This window comes from Palaemon carinicauda, chromosome 8 (assembly GCF_036898095.1).
Source record: "Palaemon carinicauda isolate YSFRI2023 chromosome 8, ASM3689809v2, whole genome shotgun sequence".
In the NCBI taxonomy this organism is placed as follows: Eukaryota; Metazoa; Arthropoda; class Malacostraca; order Decapoda; family Palaemonidae; genus Palaemon; species Palaemon carinicauda.
Window position 1 is genome coordinate 10,899,916 of NC_090732.1, and position 7,590 is coordinate 10,907,505.

The 7,590-nt window shown below is 36.0% G+C and overlaps 1 long non-coding RNA gene across 1 annotated transcript; it reads right to left on the reverse strand.

The window, feature by feature from the left end:
- Positions 1-300: 300 nt before the first annotated feature.
- Positions 301-7,208, reverse strand: LOC137644828 (uncharacterized). The gene is made up of 3 exons (XR_011045204.1): positions 7,121-7,208; positions 2,517-2,677; positions 301-553 (listed from the first exon to the last, which is right to left on the reverse strand). It is a non-coding gene; the product is annotated as an uncharacterized lncRNA (long non-coding RNA).
- Between the last annotated feature and the right edge of the window lie 382 nt (positions 7,209-7,590).

Consider the following 7,590-nt stretch of genomic DNA (forward strand, 5'->3'; position numbering starts at 1 on the left):
CACACAAGCCAACTCATATCTGCACTTTTAGAGCATGGGGTATGCTTTACAAGAGGCTCAATATCTAACAGGGGTAGCCTTTCATTCTCTTTTATCTTTATTTCACAAAGAAATAGTGTCTAAATATTTTTTTCTGTACTTGGCAATGGACATTTGAAACCTATGACCCACAGTCTCCCTGGTCACATATGGGAGCTAAGAAGACACTTGAGCAGCCTCTTTTCAGCCCATTTCAAGAGTTGCCAGTGTGATTTTAAAGATAAAGTGTCAGGAAATTAAAAAAATAAGACATCAGGAGAATGTAAAAGTGATATGAGATATTTAATTACAGTAATAATGTAATGGAAAAAAAATATATGGTGGCCATTCAAGTGATAACAGGCTTTCTTTTGGACATAAACCAGTAGCAGAATAATTTGACTAGTACAGATTTTCAGATCATGAAGTAAGTAGATCTTACTGCCAATCAAAACGCTGCTAGCCGTAAGCAAGCCCAATCCTCGTGGTCGGTCCACATATCGCCATGTCGTGGCTCCAAGTCCCATACAAGAAACTGTTGAAAGAAAACATTGCATAATGATTTGACCACTCAAAGCTGTGTTGATCCCCATTATAAAGATATAAAACTAAAGCTAGCTTTGAAAGAGGCAGAGAATAAATGTACACCATTCTAAGAAACTTTGGCATAGCAAGTGTAAACTACCGTTAGTATAAGGACCACGTAGTGGTGACAATAACCTAAACATTTTAAGTAGGTGTTACGCCAATCAAGGAATTTTAAACTAAAGGTAATCCTAACAATTCTCTATCCACAAAAAGAAAAAAAAAGAATCAAGGGAACTAAAAATTAAATTTTATCTACTCTTTATAAATTTATTTGAAGTTAAGCACTGATGATATAACTAGTTTTTCATATGACTAATATCAAACACTGAATGAGTAAACACTTCCCCTGCTGCTAGATTGTATTTCCATATATGGTGACCGGCACAGGGCTCAAGTATTGCATTTCAGGAAAATGTCAGGCATCAGTATAAAAAATCTTTTTAGTGCAATCTGGGAGCTGTGATAATCTGCTTAAGACTTCAGAGTAAAAAAGATAATTAATTCTGTGAACATTTTAAACTTAATACTGCTGTACTTTAGAGTAGGGATACCATGTTAAAAATATTAAATAAGATTCATATTACCCATAAGCGAGCTTGATCTAAAGGTTTTTCTCGAGTTATTTCAGAACAGCAGCGCGGGTACTTTACAGGCATAAAAGTGGTTCCTACGGGTGGTGTACCCCCTAAAAGTGGTTCCTATAGGTGGTAAATTATTAATAAAAAAAGAAAAAACTGCTTGTGCGTTTCTCTCATGTCTTCCTATGAACGGTAACATTGTCAAACCTTTCCAAGTCGCTTGACAATACTCATTAACCTAATTAAAGCATATCTTCTCTTCAAAGAAGTGTTGATTACCCAAGTAAAAAATACTATGCAGGGATGAAATTTTTCCTCCAAACGTAGAGAACCTTTAAAAGTAAGCTTTTGTAGACAAATAAAAAAATTTCTTGTATCTAGTTGGCATGTGTTCTGCATTATACAGAAAGGTTCTTACTGGGATAAACTATGCTTTAAGGCTTTGGTTTTACCAGGTTAATTTTTAAAAATCTACAAAGGCCACTTTGCTGAGTAAGTTTCCAGTAAATCAAAGGTTAGTTTGTAATCTTTTATCACCAGTAACAATACTAAAAGTTAAAAATTTTTTGCTAAACTATATTTACATGATAGTTAAGTTTCTTACCTCTATGACAAAACTACATTCAACGCTACTGCCATTCCATAATACTTCCTCTAAAAAGCTAAAAATATTACCAATAAATTTTCTAGCTTGTGATATTCCATGAATCCTAGAAATTAATTCTGCATTTCACACAACTAGCAGTTTCCTCTAAACTGCTTCAAAAGTCTTACACATGCCAAGTGGTTGTCAAATCAACGTTCAGATGATAATTTTCAAATTATTTCAAAGTTAATGTATAATGGTAACAGCCAAAGTACTTCCATACAGCAAAGCAAGCTAAGAAAACTTACAGCTATCACTTAAGAACCCGCTCGGTAAAGAAAAACTAATATAACTATAAAGTTCTTTGAGTTTTTAAATTTTCTTAGGCGTGGATTTTAGCATTCTATTTAGCCTCTCAACAGCTCTTAAAATAGGCAATAGGCTGGTACACAACTTTAGATAGCCTTACAGACAGAAAATTTCTTAGCTAGCCATATAGAAAGCCATTGGAGCAGACAGGAAAGCCAATAGAGCACACAGTTTAACGTGGGTACAATTACCACTCTTGCTTTATTTTAGTGGTACACCTTCAGGATCTAACTGATCTACGAGAAGAGTTTATCTACTCCCTGTATCGGACTGGTAACTGACTAATGACAGCAATAGCAGCCAGATATAAATTACAGGCCAATTGCACCATGGAAAATGTTTAATTTTAGAAGTAACTTAAGAAAAACTAGGCTTACCTTAATATCAGATGTACCTTCAGGGCAAACTTCTAAAACAGTTACACTGTTAAAAACTGCCTGTTGCCAATCTTCTATAGGCGAAATAAATCTTCTAGTGAAAACCCTTAAGAAACAAGCTGTTATCTTCCAATCTAGGATTATCTCCCTCTCGACATATCCTGTAAAGTAAATACCATGAATACTTTGGAATTTTTATGAAGTAAACACTACCAAGAAAATTTTTATAAAGTAAGTATCTTATCAGAATTTCTGAAATTTGAGTATTCTATCACTTTTTCCTTTTATTCTGTTAAAGTTACTATGATACTCTAAACTCAAACTAAATTCGTGATTTTACCCTTTACTGCAGAAGCACGGGTTTGAACAGTTATAATACTTTACTTTACTTTTACTTTTAGAGGTTTATTTCTCGCCCTCCATCAAACACTAAAGGTCTGTTCAGGCGGGCCTTGGTGTATGAAAAAATTCCTTTCCAGTTAATATTTTGCTCTGTATCGTTATCAGTTATTTCGCTAGCATTTGTATTCAGGCTTAATAGTTTCCAGGTCACTATTATAACACTTTCTAAAAAGATAAGTCTTCAGGTTTTTCTTGAAGGCAGCCACATTTGTGCTATTCTTGACATAGAGTGGAAGGTCGTTAAAGAGTCTCTGTGCAGCATAACTAAACGTTCTTCCTCCTATTGCATGATTCACACTAATTTCGAATAGTCTATGTGGGTCATCTGCATGTCTAACTCTTAGAGTGGCGCTGGTAGCTTCAGGGTAGGGGATCAAGCAATCACGAAGATATTTAGGCTTATCACCTGTAAGTGCTTTGTGAGTCAACAAGCAAATTTTAAATTCAATCCTAGCCTTAACAGGTAACCAATGTAGATCGATCAGTGCAGGAGTTATTCTCTCCCGAAATTTAATGCCTTTTATCAGTCTAGCCGCCCGGTTTTGCACATTTTGAAGCTTCCTTAGTAGTGTATTGGGCAATTTGTAGTACAGAGAATTGCAATAACCAAGCCTTGATATTACATGACTCACCACTAAAATTTTTGTACTGCCCTCTGTTAAATATTTTCTAATAAATGCTATGTTTCTCAGGTGATAGTTAACCACTTTCACTGTGTTCACAATTTGGTCCTTCATTGACAAATTACAGTCTATCAGTACACTTCACAACTTTTTCTAACTTCGAATTCTAAAACTAGGCAAATTTGAAGACTAGTAGAACCAAAGGACGCACTAGTCTAAAACTACAGTAACTATTGAGCCATTATAAGTAATCATTTCTAACTAGTATTAACCAAAAAAAAAGTTTGGTCACTGTTTAAATTCTATTAACTTCTTTAATACGCCATGATCATGGGAAAAATAAGATTAATTAAAGTAATATCTGCAGCATGTTTCCAAAGCTCTGCACACTTGCAACAGAACCATTACTAAAAGATCACTACACAGGTAATCTTAGTGGCAGCCCGCTACGGTTCTGGTTTTTCTTAAGGGTAATTGATAGTTATACAATTAGGTTTTCCTTATCTAAACTAAACGAGCACCTTATAGGACCCAAGTTAATAAGTGAAGTTAATTTTACTAGCTAAAACTAGTCCTTAGGTAGGGAATGCTTTCATGTTCAGCGTAGAAGCATACAGGTGAATATGCTCAAGTAGAAATGTGTTCGTTGTACAGTACAACGAGCACTGGTACGAACGCGTATTAAGTTGATAATTTATGTTAATGCCTCCGGAAGTCCTGGGAAACAGATTCTTAAGTTTGAATAGTTTTATTGTTAATGAGTTTCGATTATAGCAACTTTGATCACTGACTGGTTCTCAAGATTGTTTTCTTATACCTCAACTTTTAAAATACCTCAACTTTTAAAATAACTTTAAAAACTAAGCGTTTTTAAAGTTAATGAATACCATACAGAGCACAAAGAGAACTTTATAGACTATAGAAGTGTAAAGATCTCCGGGTAAAAAAAAAATAGAATCGTGACAAGACTTTCCTACAAACCATTTAGGTAATTCTATAAAAAAGCTCCGCCAGCAAGTTGTCAAATTAACGTACTTTTACTAAGGAGGGAAGTCCAAGGTTTCGTACATCTAAAACTAAGCAGCGCTAGATCTAGTCTAACAGTAGTTTGAAATAAAGTTTATTGCACGGCCAATTTAACCCGTGAAATTTAGTCAGGCCTATCTTTCATTTCCGTTTCATCCAGCAGACTGTACTTATGCTTAAAAAAACTGATAACACTTACCTGAAATAAATAAATCATTGTACTATTGCAAATGACTGCTACTTTAAAACAAGTAACCTGCTTTGACTAATATTCGCTATATATTGCACTAACCGATTTAACAGGATAGTACTGCTTCGAACACTTAAAAGGCATTGCTTTATCTGTACATCCGACTAACACTGCAAATGCTTCGAACCCTCATTACAGACTTGCCATAATTCAAACTTTTTCAAACTAGTTGTCTCGGCAGATCGCCGCTACGAACAATCCGTTGAAAGACACTAAGTTTAAACTATGGTTTACTGGCTATTACAGCATACTTATTGTGAACACTTAGTGACCATCCTGACTAATTCTGGAAATTAGAATATTTTCAGATTTAATGCAGGCTTTAATCGAGCGTTTTAAAGAACTGCCTGATAAATTTCTGAAATTCAGACACTTTAAAAACATTCTAAAAATCATGTAATGCCATTAGTTTTTATTGTAGGTTGCTGCGAACTAAGTTTACGTAGCTTTATTTTATAGAATAAAAGCTTATATTTCTGGAATACAAACATTTTATAGCTCAAAAGTTGTGTGCAACACAAATTTGTAGTTTTATTTGTACTTTGCATCAAGACCAGAGTGGTTAAAAAGAGCAAAGAGTTTCACCTTTAGACCTTTTCGGGTACGTTGAGTTCAGTCAAAGCTCTACCAACACATTTAAATGCTGAATGCTTAACTAAATGATGTAAAGACCATTATATTTCTAAACACTGTTTACCTCCAATTATAGAAAATGATTAAAAAATTCTGAAAAAAACTTCAGGTAGATGTGTAGGAGAGCTTCGCGCTCGATTTAAAAGTTTCTAAAAGTAGAAAACGAAAGAAAACAGTAAATTAGAGCTACAGTTACCTTGAAACTGAGATAATCCTCCTACAACCACCTAACTCTTACACAGAAAATGTAAGCATAAACCTACTACTACAATTATGGGGGACCCCAGTGGGAAGCGAGGTTTTTGGGTGGGGGGAGGAGGAGAAAAGTGATTTTTCGGGGCACTAACGAACCTAATACAACTACCTACCCTACCCTGGGGGCCATGTACCCCTACCTAGGCCTACCGGGGGGGGGGGGTGCTCCGCCCCCCCCCCCCCCCTGCGACCCCCCCTTAAGGCCACAGTAATTTTCAGGGCACCACCGAACCTAAGACACCCACCTAACCTAGCCTATGGGGCCCTGTACCCCTACCTAGGCCTACCGGGGGGGGGGGGGGGGCTCCGCCCCCCCCCCCCTGCGACCCCCCCTTAAGGCCACAGAGTTTCAGTTCAAACGAAACAAATTCAAATGAAAACGCCTTTTGCAAAAAAAGGAACACAAACTTCAAATTAGTCTCAATATCTAACTTACCTTTGAAACAATACTAAAAAATTGCACCTCTTCCTTTACCCACGAGTAACCACACTACGATCACACCGGAATGCTAATTTGTTGTAATCTATACGGCACACATTTTCACAATTAGGGCACTTTTTCTCTGCCAAAATCAAACCATGGCGTTGAGCAAATGCAATTAGCAAATCAACTTTCCCTGAATAATGAACACAAATCCCCATAAGAAATAAAGCAATTGTCACAAGTGACACAGTCGGAACGGGATGAAGGTCCTGCTAATTGCTCCATACTTCACGGCAAAATGAGCTTTTCAGTACTTTGAAGGGAGATCCGAGACGTGCAAAAATATTCCTCCGCGGAACTTCACGTAAACTGTGGTAACTGGTGGAAAAATAGCAGGGATAAGTGAAGTAATAAGTGTCAGCATTGGCTAGCTTTGTAAAAACCGCCACGATTGGTTTTCAAACAGTGTGACGTCAAGAAAACACCTGTTATTGGTTAGAATAGCATTGAGAACTAGTTTGCCATACGCAGTAAGGCGGTGAAACAGCTCATTTTAGCCAAGACATCACACAGTAAACCAAAACAAACACTTAGAAAAAATCCAGGTGAAACATAACTATACACACGAATATCTTCGTTAAATAGAAGCTGCTCATATATTAACTATTATATAAGCGTTCTATATGATATAGTGAATTGTAGGTGTTTAAATTCTTCAAGATCTTCCGCGGAGCTCTCCTACACATTTACCAAACTTCATTGCAAGAAGTTAAGTTCTTTAATAAGACTGCCTGTAAAATTGAAAACAAAATAAGCGCAACTATTACACCTAGCATATAATTCATAATCTAAACCGAGTAAAAATGTGGCCTACACTAATACAAAAAGATTTAAGATTGAATGCATGAATCCTACTCCTGGAATTCAAATAAACTCCATGCCAAACGTCAATTCAGCAAAACTCAAATTAATGATACCACAAAACACATACCTTTGATAATTCAACAGAAGCCTAACTTTAACACAACTTGAAGCCATACTAAAATCTCTTCAAGGTAGTCTCAAGATATTGACTTCACCACTGACGGTACAAGGATGACAAACAATGAAGCAGACATCCACAATAGGCGTCTTTCCTTGAGGACCCTTGTTTAAGCAGTGGCGCCATCTATGTCTTAGTTTCTGAACTAATAATCGCTTTCTAAAAAAAATTTAAAGCAGTTTGCTTAAATGCTTCTACGTTATCCAATTCACAATTCCGAGTGATGCAGTTATGTCCAATCATATATGCAAAGTAGATTGGATTAATTTTTGCTTTATTTGTAGAATTTTGCAACAAATGGACTTAGAGTCTTTTCATATGACGTAATTTATACAAAGTAGATTGGGCTTATTTTTGCTTTATTTGTAGAATTTTATAGCAAATAGATTTAGACTCTTATATCACGTGATTTATCAAGG